This window comes from Melopsittacus undulatus, chromosome 8 (assembly GCF_012275295.1).
Source record: "Melopsittacus undulatus isolate bMelUnd1 chromosome 8, bMelUnd1.mat.Z, whole genome shotgun sequence".
Classification (NCBI taxonomy): domain Eukaryota; kingdom Metazoa; phylum Chordata; class Aves; order Psittaciformes; family Psittaculidae; genus Melopsittacus; species Melopsittacus undulatus.
Genome location: NC_047534.1, coordinates 13,934,812 through 13,955,105, shown reverse-complemented (window position 1 = coordinate 13,955,105; position 20,294 = coordinate 13,934,812). Strand labels below are relative to the sequence as shown.

The window sequence follows — 20,294 nt, the reverse complement described above, 5'->3', positions numbered from 1 at the left end:
TGAGGACAATGGGAGAACAGTATATGTCCTAACCCATAGTGCCTCTATACAAACGGTCATGGAGAATGTTGAAAAGCCGCAGGTACAGGTGTATATGAGGCTCTGATATTGTATTACTGAAGTCAGTCATCACTTTAACTTTCTGACTGATTAGGTGTTTGTGCTTAGGTTAGCAAAGATACCTGTGCAGGGTGGTAATCCTTGACATTATCACTGAGATCTTTTTGGTAACTAGGTTTGTGGCTGAACTGAACTATTTGTTAAATAGGTGCTTTGTCGCTGTGTTGGGTTGACCTTGGCCAACTGCAAGACTTCCACCCACATGCACTGACTCTCCTCCTCAACAGGAAGGCAGGTAAAAATAATGGAAGTGTTCTTTGGTTGAGATAAAGACAGGGAGATCACTTACCAGTGACCATCACAGGCAAAACAAACTCAACCTGAGGAAAACTGATTGAGTTTATTGCTCATGGCTGGTGAGAAACAAAGACAAAAATTGAAACAACTCCCCTAGATGCCACAGATTTGGCATCTCCAAGTATAACAGTGGCCACATGAACTTCACATTAAGGATCATTCTTGCTTCATCCAAACCCACTGCAAAACTGTTTGGTGGAAAGACTGTTCTCTGCAAAAGGAGCCCATCTACAGTGTACCAGACAGGGACAGAGAATGATGCATTGTGTTTTGCCTGTTCAAACCATGCTCTTTGCTTGGCTCTTGAGCAAACAAAGTCTTACTCAAGAAAGGGCCATAGCAGTGCAGGAAGCCCCTGACCTGGAGAGGTTAGGATTGCACAGTAATTAGCAAAATAGTAAGGTATGGCTGAGGAACTGCCAATGGGTAAAGGAAGAAGAGAGTGAACAGTTGAGCATGCCAAGTTTTCATGCTGCTTTTGTTACCATAACTTAGTAACTCTTTGAAAAAGAAATTGTTGTTAATGGATTGTTAACATCCATAATGGTGAAAGCACATCACCTGCCTCTCACTCAGACTTGAAGGACCAGGTACAGAGTCCTTCCTCAAATTTGCCTCACCAGAAAGAATGGAGACTCAGCACTTCGTACACTATACACATGCTATGATTTACCTTTGACCACCATCAGAATAGTTGTGAACTTCCCTGACAAGAGCCACACCTCCAGGCTAAATGAAAAATATGAAAGGATGGCTGAGAGCAACCATGGCTGGTCTGATTTTTGCTTTTCAGACACTTGCTCTGTCACAGATTTTCACAGATGTTGGGCAAGTTAGTCACTCCTCTGTGTTCTGTCTGTATAAAGGGGGAAATAGACTGATCATAATAGTACTATGCAACTTAATTTTAATAGAGAGGTTAAAATGCTTCTTTATTGAAACTGAAATGCTTTGGGGAGATATATTATTTTGACATTTTCTCAGTAAAGGTTTTGTTTCTCAGGGTTCACTGGTCATTTCTGATAAGGGAGAAAGATCATTGCTGCCATGTGTATGTCTAAGTATGATAGGATTTGAAGATATTTGATGAGGTTAAAAGCCAAGAGGTATAGCTATAATGCATAAATGCAACAGGTAGTTATAGGGTATAGAAGAGGCTGAAATACAGAATAAGTGAAAGGAATGCTGATATATAAAAACATTAATAATTATGTATATTCCTATATGTTGTGAAGATGTTAGCCATTATCACTGAATCCTTTCACTCCTTGCTTTTCAGCAACTGTAACATTGCAATTGGAGATGCTACAGTTAAGTAGGAGGTAAATCTGTGGGAGACAGGGCCCATTTCTTTGGGGAGAGCTGTCTTTATTTTTTCTTCCTCGAAAAGCAGAAGAAGATAATGAAAACATGAGTGAATCCAGAAACACTCATGCACAAGAAATTCTTACTGTGGTGTAGGGTGGCTTAAGTGCTTAAATATTTAAAACAGCTTTAATATGCTTAAGATGCTGCCAAGCTGACGCTCGTGAAAGATCCTGAAGTTGTTTAAGCTCTTAGGGGTGTTTACAGGCATGCAGGACACATGCAATTACCATTTCACCTGTTCCAAGTGGCACTGGGCAGACACATTTTCACATCTTCAACCTTTATTATAGGTGAGATGAGAGGACACAAACATCCTCTTGTCTCCTGCCATACACACTTTTCTCACTGCTGTGGTTACCTACCAACCTCACTGTGATTCTTCAGCTTAGGGGAGAAGTGAGTGATTTTAAACCTCTGTTTACATGCCTGTCACTGGCTTTCTTTTGCAATCTTAATTATGCTGTTTGCTCTCAGAGGATTTGTATGATACTTAGCAAAGAGAAAGATGATATCAGTCCCCCTGAATCATTATATCAGCCCCCTTGAATCATATATACCAATCCCCTGAATATCACATATGCTATCAGAGACAAGGGTGTAATAATCACTATAAATGAGTCCATCAAGGGCTGATTGCTTTTCCTATCATCATGAAAGATAGCCTGTTATTGCATGTAGGACCTCCATTAACAATTATTTGGGGGCTTCTCTCCTCTTTTACCTTACAGTATCTCATATGATGGGACAACTGGATTCAAGACTTTATTCTGTGTGTAGTTGATAGCTCTATTATGACTGTGGATGTGGTAACCATGGAGTTAAGATCAGAAGGATCATTGTGCATTATAAAAGCTGTGAAATCTCACTTGGGGATTGCTGCAGAGCTGCTGGTGGAGCCAAGAGCATGCCTAGATACTGAGCCTTACACAGACCCATGTGTAAGGCAGTACCATGGGCCAGCTGCACCAGTGAAAGCTCAGGGAGGTTTGGAGCCTGGACCAGGCCTAAGAGCATTCTGAGGATGCACACAAAATAGAGCACACAGCAGTGCAGCAAGCCCCTGCTAAGGCAGGGCAGCTCTCCTCCTTGGCCAGGCCACATATGAAGGTGGAATGGAGCACACTGGAGTTCTTTATATCTCTCAATTGACTTTAGGGGTCTTCAGCCAACTGGCTCATGCTGTGCTCCTCGCTTGTAGGTGGATGAAACTGTGACAGGTGGTCCTCCCTTTGCTCCCTTTTAAATAGTTTGTATGCTCTTTGAAGCATGATTATCTCTTTGTTGCTGTTTGTGTTCAAGGTCTAGCACAGTTGACTGAAACCTTTGTCAAAGCATGACAGAATAAAGTTGAATCAAGATCTTATTACAGATAATCCGTATTTTTATATAACTTCTCTGCTACTGGAAAACTAACAATGAATAAAGCTCCTTTCCTAATAAAGCTTGAAGAAAGATGTGAATATCTTGATGGTTACAAAAAGCAGAGACCTTGTGCACACAATTCCCCTCTTGTTTATACCAGCAGTTATTTGTTTGCAGTCAATGGTATCTGGAGTTGGAAGTATTTTGTAATTCAAGAAATCAGCATCTGTGAATATCCCTGCAATTGTCTACCATAAACATAGTACAGGTAGAAAAAAAATCCTCTCCCAATTAAAATGTCAGTTTGTCATAGCTGAGGATTCATCCTATTGACTGGGAACTTGCCTATCCTGCTTGGTATCTGAATGCAACATATTTCTTGGAACACTGATTACACAAGAAGGATCAGAGTGACTCAACTATGAAACATCATTCTTTTCAGATAAGGTCTAGAGATGTGTTGTTTTAATACGCAAAGTAAATATGTAAGTGTCACACAGTACATAGCTCAAAACAAAGCAGAAACCACTTCCACACAATGGTTTCCAAATGAAAACAGGATCAGCAATATGAAAAAGTATACACAGGGTTTTTCTAGTAGTTTGCCTGTTGAAATTAAGATGTAGACAAAAAGCACCAGCCACATGCCATGCAGCAACCTGAAAAATCACTGTACACTTTGTGACTAATCTGCTCTGAAACCCCAGCCTGCTGCAACTGCACTGTGTGCCCAGCCACAAGTGGGGACATTGCTCAGCTGAGCTAATGGCACAAAAGTAATGATTTTCTTTATTTTTCCCCTTTTAATGTAACAGTTCTGACAGAGCCTGGTGTCAGAAAGATGTTTGCAGCTTTTTTCTAGACTGTGACTTTGCCAGAAAAGTTTGGACCAGATGATCCTTGAGGTGCCCTTCCAACCTGGTCTTCTGTGATTCACAGTCTTACTGATTGACAACCTAAGGCAGAGAAAAAGCTTAATTCAAATTAATTGTTGAATCAAAGGAAAACTAGTAAACCTAGGCCTGGGTTTGCAAGGAATACCCTTATAGAAAATGTTTAATTGTTTTCTTTTTTTATCTAGGTAATTTCTGAGAAGTCCTCACATTCACAACAAATTCTACTTTCATGCTAATACACCCCTGCTGCCAATAGTAATATTTGTGCTTCCAACTTGGCACCATGCAGTTTGGCTTGGACAAGGCAGGTAAAGCTGTCAGCTGAGATCTGTGCAATTACTGCTGAGCTTTTCATGCCTTGGAGTAATAGACCACAGCATGAAACACTACAAATCCTGCTGTAAGAATGAAATTGCATCTACTGGTTGTTATCCCACCTTAGCAACTGCTAGAGCCAGAAGCATGAAGGAATAGACTCACAGACTGGAAAAAATACAGAGTTGAGAAACTTCATGCAGAGATGACAAATCCCATTCTGCTGCATGACTGTGGTGCTGACACCAGTGATTATCCAGTTGGGCTGTGTTTGGCATGTCCAAGAATTGTAAAAGCTTCTGCTTAATCTAATGGACTTTCTGACTTTTCTAGACAATAGGAATGAATAGGAGTCCTATCTATATGATGTATGTGACAAAACCACCTTAGAGATCATCATAATGATATCAGAAGGAAGAGGACTTGACCATTAGCCCTCAGGAAGTAATTAACTTGAATGGTAAAGCCTAGGATGCTGGAAAGATGATCACTAGAGCTGGCTTGCAAGCCAGAAATGTTTCTGATGTAAGAAAAAGTATGTGGTTGGATGACTGAATTATTGTCTAACTACAAACTTGGTGCAGTCAGAAGAATAAGTATCTCAGTATTTCAGTTGTTCATAGAATTCTACATTGTTTTAATTATAAAAGTGGACAATGTGGAAAGGAAATCTGACATAGTTTAAATAGGCCAAAAATACCTGTTCCTTTGCAAAAGCTGTGTTGAATTTGCACAGGCTTTGCAAAGACTAGTTGCAAGTGCAATCAAAACACTTTCGAGGTTGCTTCCCCTCCAGGGCACACTGCCATACACAACAAGGTCAATGCACACCTGTCTGGTTCTACAAGCAAAAGGGATGTGAAATGCACAAATATGCAGAATCTCATTGCTGCTATCGTTCATGAAGAGGGGCTTCAGGTTCCTACAGCCAGGCAGAGTCCAAGGGTAAGGGAGGTGCTATGTGGTCGAGTGCCTGCATGGGGGAGGTTCCCAGAGGCTGTTAAATCATAGAATAGTGAATATTGGAAAGGACTTTAAGATTATCCAGTTCCAACCCTTTCATGGCCAGGGACACCTCACACTAAGCTATGTCACCCAAGGCTCTGCCAGCGATGGAGCATTTATATGAACACTGCCAGCGATGGAGCATTTATAACTTCTTTGGGCAACTTGTTCCAGTGCCTCACCACCTTCTGACTAAATGGGCCATTAATTAACCTTAGTCACAGATTTTTGTTGTTTGGGTTTTTGAGGGTTTGTTTGTTTGAACAGATACTCCATTTTACGTATATGATCATATCTTTTTTAGCCCTTTCCCGTGATTGGGCTTTCAAGAGCACTTAACAAAACTCCACGAGAAAAGAGGTTCCACTTAGGGAGAACAAGATTTCCTGTACCTCTGTCCTTACCTTTTCTGTGTGGTGACTGTGCTCATGAAGATGGTGTTGCTGAAAGGTAATTTATGCAAGTTACCTGCAAAGTATGCAACTAGAGTTACATGAGAATGTGACAACAATATGTAGACAGCAAAGTCATAAACGTCAAGAACTCAAATACAGATTAATGATACATTGATTAGTATAATAAAAATTGTATTAAAACAGAAAATTCAGACTGAAATTGTACAGATACTAATGCACTTGCAGTATAGGTTGTGGATTCAAACCCAACCCCGTATTGACTTTCCTCTGGGCTCAGCTCACCCTGCAGCTGGGTTACTGGATGCTGCCACCTACAGTCTGCATTGCTCCAGATCTCTGTTTCAGCCACTGGCAAGACAATCTGTCATGTCTCTTTCTCACTTTTAGAAGCTTCGGGTTTTGTCGTGGTTTAAACCCTTTTTAATGCAGTCATTATTCTGCAGGCAACGTGACATGAAAAAGCAGTCATTCTCTGGAGAGGTTGCTAGTTGTGATCACTATGGTCAAGTGAAAACCAGACTGATCCACTTTCTTTTTTTTGTCATGAAGAGACAAGCATTCTGTCTGTACATTGTTGGTACCTAGCTGGCTGGGCTACAGTGTCTTTCACTGGGACAGTAAACTGTTCTGGCTTTACTGAGAGAGCTATTAAACATCCCTTTCTTTGGTGATAATAAAATAACTGAAAACCACCACCCAAAGACAGAAATTACACACCCGTAAGAGCTGGTCAGGCTAGTTGGGCCAATAAGTGCAGGAACTAATTGATCTGCATGAAGGTTGTTAGAAGGAACCATCAGAGAGATGAAGATGTCCTTGTGCCAGTAGGGTATCTCAAACATAAGCTGAGTATTTCACTTATGCAGTTGAGGTTTGAAGTCTCTGAAGCTCTCTAATGCCATTTTAAAGTGTTTTTGAGTTATGGTAGGCTGAAATAAAAAATATACAGAGAACTGATTCAGCATGGCATGAGTCAGCTGCTGCAAGTTGTGCTGTGTTGGAGGTTGAAGCTGTTATTCAGTTAGGAGTGATTTGAGTTGAAGCAGGTTCCTGAGAAGTCCTCTGAGGCAAGGTGTTGGCAAGAAGGAAATGCTTTGTGGTGGTCCCAATATGCACATACATATGCCTCCTACTTAAACTGGGAAGTAAGTACTAAGTCACCACTTCAATATATTTTTACTTAAGGATCATTACAGAGAGCAGTATTTTCTCTGCAGAAACTTAATCAAGAATGTCTCTGCTGCCTGCTTTGCATCTGTGGGCAAATAAGGATCGTGAGCAGAGAGAGGTGGCAAAATCATTCCCTGATAAAAGAGGTTTGTCATTTGTTTGCCTTTCATCAAAGACAACATGCAACAGCCATGAGCAGTCCTTCCTTCGGGGACTGAAATCGTGAGCACTCAGCCACAGTGCTATTACTGTGACACTGTGGCACCAAGCACAACATCATTAACAGAGCACAGACAGCCTCTTTCATTCCCAGATCTTTCCTCTCTTTTAATATGCACTGTTCTTAGGAGGATTTCACTGTTGTACATGAGGTGCTATATTTGCTTCTCAGATATTTCTCACAGACAAGACACCTAGCGTTTAAGTACTGAAGGATCAAAAGGCAGACTGGTGCACCTTACCAAATGGTTTCACTTTTGGAGTGTAAGGAATTTATGCACAGGACATATCAGAGAGTAGGTTAATTTTAACACAGTATGCTACTCTTGAGCAGCCCTGCTTGGAGGGGGAGTGTTTCTTCTCAAAAAGTACTAATTGAAGAAGAGTAAGTTAGATTATATACCTCTGGAAATGCTTTGCACTGCTCTGTGTCTCATTAACTCTTGCAAAAATACTGGTCAGAGCAATATATTATAATGCATCTGTTTCTTGGTGCCTCTATCAGTTAGGAATGTAACAAAGACAAAGCAAGAAATTAAAAGATAATAAAACCTTTTGTTGCTGAACTTGGTCTTTTTTCTTGTTCCTGGCACTCAATTTTATTTTTCAGGAAACAGTCGAATGATTAATAGATCAGCCAGTGCACTGTTGTGAAATACAGAGGTTTTTCTGCAGAGCAAATAAAAGTATTCCTCATGTTCTGCTCTTTGAGTGCTCTTAGTGGCTTATGGCGCAATGGCTAATAGTTTCCTGTAGCAGAGAGGCCAGTGTGTTGAGCAGCTCAGAAATACTATTTTTTCCCTGTATCTGTCAGCTGTGACACTTTCCCATCTGCCCCTGCAACCTGTCTCTGGATTGTTGTAACAGCATTAATCAGCAGAATCAACAACACCCAGATTACATGACTGACAGCAGAGAAAGGCCCAGATGTTACCTCATCAATGTTTTTGCATGTGCTGATGAGCCACGTTCTGCCTGATCTGTCAGCTCACTACTCTGACCAGTGTTCTTGCACTGAGGCATAGCGTGGGGCTTTGCTAGGGTAGGACAGAGTGTGAAGAAGAGATTGAGAAACTGAAGAGCGGCTTTACAGATCCAATCAGCCTACTGTCAGATCTCCCTTTTTATGGTTTAGGGAAGGTAATTCTGGGTATTTCAATAGTTCTGTGAAGGAGACACCCAAGTGATCCAGAGCTGGAGAGCTCAGAGTTGGATTCCCTCTCTCGTGGAAGGAGATTTGTTGGAAGGAGATGTGTCCGTAGTATATGTCAATCTCTGCAACATGCCTTTTGCAGAGGAAGCAATGAAACTAAACTGGCATGTACTCAAACACACACGCAAGTGTGAAAAATCATATCCTTCCCTGTTAATCAGGAAGGATAGTTTATCAGTACCCTGTCCTGCTGGCATCCTCTGAGAGAAAAAGTTGCTTTAAGGACAAAACCAGGAAATGTTGATTTAGGCCTTTTACACATACTCCTGACAAAGTCACTCATCATGACCACAAAACCAAGGCTGATGTGGAAGGCAAATGCAAAGATGAGTTTATCTGTTGTTGGGAAATCAGTACCACCATCTTGTCCCCCTTCTGAGATAGCTTGGTGTGCCAGCTAAGTAGTACAGTCTTTCCAGTTTAAATTTAGAACAGGATTTAAAATCTTTTGGAGTACTTTTTGAGTAGTATCATTGTACTGTGATTTAAAGTCTGTAGCATCTAATCATGCTCACCACTTAAAGTGGTTTTAGGATGTAGAGCTGCAGCATCCTAATCACTGAGGAATGGTTTGTGTCTACAATAGACTACACCCAAAGACAAAGCTAAAAGCAAATGGCAGTTTCTAATGATGATATGCGGTAGATAATGTGTTTAGACTTGATCGTATTTACAGTAAGTGGAGCCCTTGAGGGAAAACCAGTTTCTCTGTCAAAATGGAGCCACAAGATAGGCATGTTGTTTAAATTCACCATCTGCTAGTGAGCTTTTAAATCTTTTAGAAGGCGGGAGCTGGTGTGTGATAGTTGCAGAGTAAATGTTTACCTCTTTTGGTGCTGCTGACTACAGAAGGCCCAACAATAGTGCACAGCATGGGCAGAAATTAAGACATCCTGGCCTGGCAGCTTCCCAGTTCTCCTGACCAGGAGATCACTGAGCTCTTGGCCCTAGGACAGTGAATTTGCACTAATTGACAGTATCTTACTTTTCTGTGTTACCTTAAGGAATAGTCCATAGTATCCCAAATATTTCATATTCCAATATCCCAAATTAAGAACTAGTCTATAGTATCTCTGCAGACCACAGACTGCAGAACACTGGTATAGACTAGACTTACATAGGAGCACAAAAAATAATACCAAGGTTGCTCCAGTGCAAGTGTTTCTCAGGCTCTGTGGAAAGAGTAGGTATATAGTTAGTTCAAAAGAGGAAAGAAGGGTGAGGAAACATGAAAGCTGTGAAGCTGCCTTGTCAACGGGACATTTCTCCTGTGCTCACTCCTTTTACTCCACAGAAAACACACTGATTCTTTCATTCTCTCTGCCAAACTGACTGCCCCCAGATGGTCTGCTTGAGAGACAACACAGTACTTAAAGAGCAGAGAAATGTGTATAGTTTGAGAAGATGGAAAACTACATCACTCTGCCTGGTACACAGGGAGGGGGAGTTGTCTTGTGTGTTCATCACGGCTGTCCCTCAGGTAATGAGCTGTGTGAGCTGGCTGATCCAACCCGTTATGCCATTTGAGCTGTGAAGATCTACATTCTGAGTTCTCCCACATGATGGTCTGAAAAGCTGCTATACAGAGTGGATATCTTCATCAAATTAAGGAAAATTAGGAGAGTGAATGCTGCTGCATCCATGGTCTTGCAGTGTTTCTGCTGATTACTAGTTTTAAACAACTGGTCTTGTTGGGGTATCTGAACACTATCAAGTTTAAATACCTTTATCTGCAAGTCTGTTTTGTTAGCTCATTTTCCTTGCCTACAAAAGGAACCTGAGTTATTTACCTGAATAAATAACTGTGAACTTGAAAATTAATTAATATCTGTTTGTTTTTTTTTCTTCTTGACAGAAATGGATTGTAAATAACTTCAAAAATGAGACCTGAGAGCAGCCAATTTCTTCAAAATTAAAACTGAGTCTGTAAGTCATCACTGAGCAGTTTGGTACCTGGCAACAGTGCTAAGGCTGAAGGGCTGTTTTTTCTATTGCGTGGCCAAAGTGAAAAATTGAACACAATTTTACTTTGAATCAGCTAGAAACAGAACATGAACTGAATTCAGAAACATTGATTGGGCGAAATAGAACATTGTATTTGGCATAAAACTTCTTTACCATGAGGCAGAATTGAGGACATTCACAAACTGATAATAATAATTAAACTAAGCTGTTTAAACCTATTAGTGAGGTGGTATTGCCAGAGGCTATTGAATGATAGCTTTGGTGGAGTTGCAGCAGGTTTAACATCAGAGTGGGGAATCACCTCATTGCTGACTATAATGACTCTAGTGAGCACTTCTTTCTGTGTCAGCCTGAAGACTGTTTTTTAATCTCATCCCACTGAAACATTTACGTGTCTGGGCTAAGTGTTGCACCACATATTTATATGATTAATAAAAGCATCCTTCATACAGCAAATTCTACTCTGTCAGTCCGGAATTTGAGACTGCAGGTGGAGGATTAATGGAAAAGCACAAGGCTACTGTCCTTAGCAGGAGAAAATTTAAAAAAGAGACAAAGAAGAGTGCTGCATTATTGATGTCACCTCTGGTACATAGAGAAACACTAGAGATGAACAGGAGCCCTCTTCTTTCTCTGGTGCTTATTACATGCAATGTTGATTCTCCTGGTGAGAACAGTGCTATTTAGTTCAGCTGAAACTGGAGTAAATCCTGGGACCATTTTAATCTGTAACTGAACTGAATACAGTGTCATTCTGAAAAAATCAGAGCTGTAAGTGTTTCTGCTTCATAGGTATTTTCTGTTTTCCACAGGCTTAAGGATGTAAAACACCTCTCAAAGCTGTCTTCATCATTAATACATCTAAAGCTGAGTATGCATGGCTGTGGTGTTACTGTTCTTCAGTGTTATCATGCAGGAGTGGCTGTCTATAGACTTACTGTGAAATCTTTTCCAGAGTCAAAGTTATTTAGAGATAAATGGGAAGGAATTAAACACCTGAAGACAGCTATGGGGCTGTAAAATGAGAGACACGAATGAGGTGGAAACTGACCTGATGAACTAGTAGGAATTGTTTAATTGATTTCCTTTTAAAAATATATTTCAATTTAAGCAATGTATCTGGGAATTTCTTATACTTTCCCACTGATTGTTTTTTCCCCTGAGGAAATATGACTGGTGGAAGGACAGAATAGTGTAGAAAATTCCCTGATCAGAGTAACCTTATCTTGGCCTTTTCCTTGTCAGTTGCCCTGATATTGGCATTAAAAAACATGCAATATTCTCTAAGAAAACATCAAAGATGTGACACTTCTGCACCACACTTTCCAGCTTCCTGAAGCCCTTTATAAGCAGAAACCACAAACATTTTTAGGCTACCATCTCTGTGCAAGGATCTTATGTTCCTATACGTTTATTTTCCTGCTTCATACACTAGTGTGATACAAACCCAAAATCCTTCTATCCTTATAGTTGACATACAAACAAGAATTCATCTTTTTTTATGTTGTATTAATGCCTTCAAATTTTCTGAAAGCAGCAGGAAATTGTTGGACTGCATGAAATTCTTTGGGTTTTTTCAAGCATACAGAGCCAGGGGTTAACTTTTGTCAAATAGCTGATGGAATCTGACACCTGGAATTGTTAGTATAAATAGTACAAAAAATGCCTGCTCCTGCATGCCTGGCTCCTACTGTCAAAGAATCCCAGACTGTCACTACAGGGGGAATATTCATGAACCATTTCTCTGGGCTATGAAAAGTAACCCTTAGTTGAAGGAAGGGCAGTAGCTGAAAGAAGCTGATGTTGTGAACACACTCCTGTTTTAATCCTCCTTTTGCTCCTGCTCTTTTCCCCACCATGAAGGTAAAAGGATGCAGTGAGATACTGAGGGCTCAAGCTGCCTGCATAAGTGAAACCTGAGCTTTTGAAGAAGCAGTTTTCTTAACAGTTCTGTCCCAAAATAGACATAGGAAGTAGTAACATGGATGGCAGAAGACTGGGAGCAAGGTAGCTGAGTATTTCCTGTTTGCTTTATCTGTTTGAAACAAAAGGGTTGGAAGGTATTTCCTCTTGATGATAAGAACATGATCATTGCTGGGAAATGGGGTATGTTTAACATCATCACAAAGGGCCTTTGTGGCTAATCAGAGCCATGAATAACTGTAACCAGCCCACCCTGCTACAGTGTTCTGGTAGCTCATTGGTGTTCTAAAGGCTTTTGCAGAAGCAAGGTCAGGCTAAAACAGTGAAACTTTGTCAGTGCTGACCTTATCAGGCACCAGTTCAAGTAACTGATTAGTTTCCTGGATGAGCTGTAGCATCCTCAGAATTATTCTAGATCCCTCCCCCAGTAATGACTGTAGGGCAGTCTCAATGCATTCATCCAGTGGTGACGGTGCTCCCTGAAAATTTTACATCTTATTTGCTTGTTTACTTAATGCAACATTTACTCCCTTTCTCCTTCAAATTTGTACAGGAGATTTTGACTTGTCCTTGACTTTCTCACGCCCATTTTAAAGCAGATTTTCCAATATTTGATCTCCAGATGAAGATACAAAATTAGATGAATGCTTTTTGTTCTGTTTTCTAATTGTCAAGTTCTTTGCCAGCACTTGATCTTGTCTCATACATAGACTTGCAGAAAGTACATTGGATTCTTTGCATTAAGGATTGTTTTCATTTTCCTTAAGTGAATGTTTCTGCTGACACAAACCCCAGAACGTGAGCACATCTGTACCCATTTAGTGCAGTACTCCCACACATTCAACTAAATATTGACTTTCAAGCTTAAATTGTTTGTTGTGTTGAGACTCTCTTTATACAGTGATTAGAAGGATTTCCTCTGGGGTAGATGCAGCAGCAGTTTAAATGGAGAAGTATGCAGTTATACAAGAACATAACTGCTAATGTCCTCATGGATTTTCCATCCCGATAAACTTGTATCTGCTTTCTTATCAGGCATCTGATCTATAAAAACACTCTCTGAGAATGGTACAGTCATATTTAAGTATGTTCACCTTTATCAAGTGATGACATCAGTTGTCACTATCCTGAACTTAACCCAAAGGGCTGTACAATAGCCTGTATTGCACAGCACTTTGAAATAAAGCACAGCTATGTTTTTACCTAGTCTCTATTCTGTTGTGCATTAGAGAAACATGAAGTGCCATGAGAGGGACCTATGAACATTGTGGAAAGAATAAACAAACTTCTTTCATAAGGACAAGCTGCTGTTCACTGGGTGGGTATTATAAGCCAGACCAATTCTGTTGCTCTGTAGGGTTTTTGTTTTTGTTTTTTTTTTTAATTATCCTTATATACAAAATTTTCCTTTTTATGCAAAGCAGACTTCTTGCTGAATCTCTTTCAAATGACTTTTTGATGCCCTTTACGTCATCACGGAATGAATCCTTTCTATTGCTTAGACATGAGTATTTGCATCATGATCTAAGTGTCAAATGCAGAGTATGAAACTCTGGGCCCAAAGGAAAACTGTGCTAGAGAATGATTACAGTTAAACGTAATTCCATGAGCCCATAAGAAAAATGCAAGGGTAGAGAGAGTACTATTATCTGTTAAGATTGCCATCCTCACAATTTTTTTTCTCTAGCTGCTAAATGCTTTATGAGCCTTGCTTGGATCTCACTGATCTCACTGGGAGACAATAGACATTTTAGTATTAGCTTCAGTTAGAGCGAAATAATTTCCTAGGAGCTACTCTCCGCAATAAAAGATGGCATAAAACTCAGCACTTCACCAAAAATGTATGAAGTGGGCTTTAGTCTATTTTTTTGTCTGAGTTGCTTTGAGCCTACATCTGGAATGTGGATCTCTTGTAGATCTATGTGGTCTTCAGTCTTGGAGCTCTTTGTTGATGCAAATCCTTTTGCTAAGGATAATCCAACATATATTAATTCAGTTGTGAAGGAACTACAGTATCATCTATTGATGATGGGAATCTTCTGGATGAGGAGAATCCAGCACTGAAGGCTCAATTCGGGTGACTTATACAGTCTATTTGTGCTAACAGACTAGTTGAGAGACACTGAAGAACAGTCTTACAGTCTTGTCTTCTCTGGGAATTGCCTTAGTTGGAGCTTGAGTGTCCTGTCCCTTCAGCTACTAAATAAGGAAAAAAGCACCAACCCTCTGGCTACTGTTTTGCAGAAAGGAACAGGATAAATACTTGGCTCCTGAAGGGAGGGAAAGTTAGGAACCACAGTCAAAGAAGGAGGAGCATTTAGGCAAAGGAACCAAAGTTCTTTTCAGAAGGTGACTTGAGACACACATTCCTGACTTTGTTGCTTACATTTCTTATATTACATCAGCTCCCAAAGGCTCCCTGTGGTTCTAAAGCAAATGGCTTGACCTGTTGCTTTGCCAGACCCAAACCTCATGCCTGCTTTTATGTGCTCCCACTGCATGGTTCATATGTGCTACATCTGTAAGCAGACATCTCTTAGATGTTCTGCATTTGTGGAACTTATCCCTGTCCGCTGGCTTCCAAGGAAGAATTTTGCCAATTTCAACTTTGTGAAAGTTTCCATTTCATTTAATTTTAAGTGAAAAAAAAACCCAAAACAACAAAAAAACAAAAAAAGCTAGCAACATGAAGGATATAAAGAAAAGGCTTTATAAAAGCAACTTGATTTCGAGGCAGTCTAGCCCTTGTATGGATTCATGGGCCTCTAATGGAACAGGGCAGAGAATTCTGCCTCCCTTACTCATTTCCTAGCAAGTGTAGCTATTGACTGTTTGGTGTGAGAAGCCTCTGCAGGTCTTCAGCACTGCCTGATTGCACTTTCTGAGACTCTTCAGACTGGTACCTAAAAAAAAGAATTGATTAGGAGGATAGACAGATATCATGTCTGATAATCAAATATTTAAACCTGGCAGGCTTTCAAGAGTGGCAGGCTTGCTAGCCTGTGATCATACCCTTGTTTCACCAGATCTAACTTGCCATTGTAGGTTTTCAGAAGACTTGAGATAATGTGTACTTGAGATGCTACATCCAGTGGTTTTTAAGAGAAAATGAAGACAGAGGTGCAAACAAGGAGTTTGCGTTTAATCCTGTCTTGTAGATTGGAACACGTAATCAGAATTAAGAAATGTAGCTGGAAGAATGCTTTTTTCTCTCCCTGGTGTGGGAGTGAAAATACTGATGAGATTAATGCCCAAAATGAAATAAACACAAATATTGCAGCCCATATATCACATTGATTACAAACACAGGAATTAGTATTTTGTTCCATGTTTCTGTTACAAAACTTCTAGATACAGAAGTACAGAGAATCTTCTAGATGCTTGGACATGCAGCCTCGTACTCATCATATTCTTTTTCATCTATGTGTTCTTTCACCTAATAGTTCTAGCACCATGGGGATTTTTATCTAGTCCTTAAAAATCCAGTTGTTGACAGTTTTTTTTCTTGCTGAGCAGGATGTGCATTCACAAGCATTTGGAAGAATCTGTCTGTCCAGTCTATTCATACTGCTAGTAAGAGCCTTTTTTTTCCCCAAAGAGGTAGTAATCTCACTACTAGGGATGTAAATATATTTGTACCAGTTTAATCACAGCTATCACAAACAATCAACTGATAATGAACAGAGAGCTTTGCAGGATGTCAGTTTTAAGCACTAACATGAGCTCTGTGTGCCACTGGGGATTTAAACAGAATAGACAAAGTGGGAAGAGAATGATGCATATTCTGAAGATGGCCAGATCATGAGGGAATAAGAAACATCTTACCATAAGCTGTCTATAAAAAGCTTTTGTGTTTCACCTTCTAACAGCTGCAGCTGCCACATGTTCAAGTGATGCTGCTGTCTATGCACTTTGTCTTTGTGGTTTTGCTCTGGGCAGTTGCCATCTATTGAGGCAGGTCATAAAACAACCCAACCCGCCTGTGTGGTAGGATGGTTTCATAGGTTCTTTTTCATGATGAAGCTTTTGCTGTGTGTCCATTTGGACAGAACATAGCTTCCATTTTGTGTGGGGTTTTGTTTTTCTATAATTATCTATCAGCATGTCATCATTATGAATTATGTGATCATTATCATCATTATTCAACATTGTGAATTATGAATATTATCCAGCATATGGTAAAACAAATGTGTTTAAATAACTGCAGATAATACAACATGATATTTTGTCAAAGACTGATACATTTGTCAAAGACCTGACTGGTTAACTAGCAGCCGTATTTTGATCATGACATCTGTCAGAAATTGTAAAACGTGAGTCAGTTTGATCTCTGTACCAGTTTAAAACTAGAAATCTGTATCAAAACCCCAGTAATATGTTTGTTGAGCAGCTACTTTTATATTTTGTGTTTCAAAAAGTAGTTTCCTAACATGATGGTATATACTAGTGATGCAGTGTGGTAGTGTCTCTAGTGACATGCTGTCATATATATACTCAGAGGATAACCACTATTAAGTGTTTAGTGATTGATTTGTGCCCTGCATTGCTTTTGTAGATTAACTTCACCTTAACACACTGTACCTCAGAAAGAAAACTTCAGCTGAGATGCTGAATCTTGTCTTCAGATATTAATGCCTTTGCCCATCAATCCCTGGCCTGACCCTCCAGTATGTATGATGTACAACCTGGCATAAGCTCATGTGTTGATCCTGTAAAGGACAGAGATCAAGCTGACTTCTTGACTTCTTATTGCAAGGTCATAGCAAACAAGCTTGATTATGAATGTAAGGCTGAGTCCGCTGGGGCATCAACTGAAAGTATAAGGGGAAGCTTTCAGGTAGGGCAGAGGCTGAGGCAGGTTGAGGATGTGAGTCTCCATAGAACAGCTGGGTAGCAGAGTGGCCAGTGAGAAAACTTGTGTTAGTGATTGAGAGTAAATATAAACAACAGGAGTGAGGGATAGAAGGTGTTAAGTGAAGAGAGAGCAGATGAGAATATTTTATTTCTGACAGCTAATCAGTATTTACAAAATAAAAAACAAATGGCAGAGTAAACAGTTCTTCTGTAAGGCCTTGTTTTCCTACTAGAATAGGGTTTGGGTTACTTTAAAGGCATCTGTTGCATGTGAAGTAAAAACACAGAGAAGACAAGACATATCAGTTTTAAACCACTACAATTTCCCTGGAGCTTGCTTTGCTGAAAAGCTCATCTTTTCTATGTCTGTACTTCAGCACAATCCATACACATTATTTTTCCTCAAGTAAAAAAATTGCATCCTTTTGACTGTGAAGACAAGAAATCTGAAAGAACAGGTTTGAGAGCTATTAGGTGACTGCCTCAGGAGTAACAGACAGACAACCTGACTGACCCTAAAATATTTGGTAGCTGAGTAGCTTCTGCCTGATTTTACGCATTAAAAGATTCCTCTGCTCCTTATCTTTCTTTAGAAGAAGTGGCACCTGAAGACATGTTAGCCAAGAGAAAAAATCATCTGCAATGACTAGGTGGATTATGCCTCCTATCAAGCTGTTCACTGATGACTCCTGCGCTGGTATGAAGTCCCTTGCTTCCTAATAAAGACAACTAAATTTCACCTGCATGCAAATAATGGGAGGAAGACCCTGGACCTGTTTTAGTATAAGAAAAGGAAGCATTAATTAGCATTAACTGAAGTCTAACCCCTAACCACAGAGAGAGATTTGTTTATGATGATTTTCAACCCCAGTTTTGTTGCAATGGTTTATCTGAGAACAGCAAAGTTGTCCTCAATTCCCACACTTTGCAAACTGAATAGAACTCATCTGAAGCATGATTCAAAGCTACAGATGATTAAGGTAGTGAGAGCACACAATAACTTGACAGATACCTGGTATAAAAAAAATATTATAAAACAGAATGACTATATCCTGTTGTAAACAGCTTTACATGAAAAACAGTTCACAGTTTTGGTTTAGCACACTGGTATGGCATTGCTCAATTTCCAGTCTGCATTGCAACTGGACACATGAGAACATAAATGGCAATGGAGTACTCTGGACTGAAGCATATTTAATATGCCACATATTCAAGGAGTTTAGGGTATTTTTCCTCCTATTATTCTCTGCTACAATCTGATTGTTCCAATCATTGAAAGCCTGTTTCTAATTTCCAGGCACAGTTCATTCATAACCAGCCTACACTCTTTGTGCTTATGCCAACCACATCTTTTAGGTTAAAAAAGCCCAAAACAGTGCAGAAGCCAGAACTGGAAATTGGGGTTGTTTCTCACTGTCTGGAGCTGTCCTAGAATAGTTCATGCCTTTCTAATAGAGCTGGACAGAGTTCACCCTATTCTAGCACCTATCTAATTATTTAATAGCTGTTGAAGCCATCTCATCCTTGCTGCTGTGCACGGATGTATATCACCCATCATTATTAATGAATCACATTAGCTGATACATTTTCCCCCCTACACACTCATTTTCTTGACTCAAATTGTGTAAGTAATTGCACCTTGAATACATTAAATGAATGAAAAGTGGTATAATGATGCTATGCTATCAAGAAATCTGCTTTTTCCCTGTCAGGACTGCTGGGGGGGAGCGCAGCCCCTGTCACAGCCCAGAGCTGTGTCTGAGGAAGCAGAGGACCAGCCAGCAGAAAGGAGGGAGGCAGGAAGGCCTGGCATCTCTGGACCACCTCGTGCCCATGAGTGCCCCTTGCTGGCCCAGCCCAGAAGCAGTAGCCTTGCAGAGATCTCTCAGCCCTGCTTGCATCCCAGGAAGGAGCCAACGCCTCCCTGCTGCTGGCCACCCCAAACCAGGGACCAAAAGCACAAGATAGGCACATGTGCTGAATATGGTTAACGTGTCATTAGTAATTGTACTGAGGAGAAGGAGAAGGGAAGGGAGATAGCTTGGATTTTAGTGGGAAGCTGGAACCTCGTCTCGTGCAGCTGGTGAAAAAAAAGCAGCAGGCAAAATCACATTTCCTAACTGTGATAGATGGGCACACACACACTCACATGGAGGGACCCTGAAGCCCACAGTCTGGTATTGAAAACCAGCCTCATGAATATGAACATACATGTTGTCATGTATCCACTGTAGGCTGTGCACTTCTGTTTGGGTAGAGGAGGGAGAGAGGGGTCACTCACAAGTGCTGAACTTCTGATAAAAGCACGGCTGTAATCCCAGACCCCAAGACTGGGGAGATGGCTCTGAACAGTGCTTGCTTATGTAGTGCTTCCCCTTCATCCTCCTCCACCTTTTGTATTGCCATACAAAGCAGAAAAGATTTCCAAGAATGAAATCAGTGTTTTAAGCAAGAGCTCTCATCAGTCCCATTACTATGTATCCTACAAAGGGGTGAAATCTTGTGCAGAACAGAATTGGGCAGGTAAGATACTTTGGAAGATGATGACCCTGTAGTTGACACAGGAAGCTGGTTACTTCCTATGGTGCCACCTTTCCTAGTTCCCCTGCCTCAGGTCAACCACTGTATGTTATAGGGCTCCTGTTCACATTTCCTTGTGGAAAAAAAGCCCTGTGAAAATCTGTGTGTGGTGGTTTGGCTACAACAGTGTATGCTGCTATCTCCTCTACATCTTACGTTTGTAATGACATAAGGATGTGCTTTACCTGGTACTTAAAAGTGGAAAAGAATCAGAAAGAATTCAGTGCTGAAGCTATCTTAAAAAAACAAAACAAAGAAAAAAACCCACTGAAAACCTGTGGTTTATTATCAGCTGAGACAATTGTGCACAGATGAAAGCACCGCTCTCTGGTGACTGGGTGCTGGGTGAAGACAGCTCTCTTGGTCGTCTTCCAGTGATTCTTGGGTTCCTATTAAAGTCCGTGCAGCTACCTGAGGGCTTGTCCTCGTCCCTGTCCTGTCCTGCATCATGTTGTCTTGGTTCAGCTTCTACTTCAGGCTCTGCTGTGGCAGCTCTGGCTTCTGGAGGCAACGGCAAGCACATGCTAGTGATGCTGCTACTACGGAGCACACGGGTGTACTTCCGCATCAGTGTGCACCACAGCTCAGCTC

At 40.6% G+C, this 20,294-nt stretch overlaps 1 protein-coding gene across 1 annotated transcript in view; it reads left to right on the top strand.

Moving 5' to 3' along the window:
- CARHSP1 (calcium regulated heat stable protein 1) overlaps positions 1–20,294 on the top strand; it is a 55,982-nt gene that overhangs the window by 267 nt on the left and 35,421 nt on the right. The window contains exons 2-4 of the mRNA XM_031050432.2: positions 269–355; positions 17,717–17,820; positions 18,836–19,087. The gene's annotated coding sequence lies outside the window, so the exon portion shown is untranslated. The remainder of the gene's footprint in view (positions 1–268; positions 356–17,716; positions 17,821–18,835; positions 19,088–20,294) is intronic.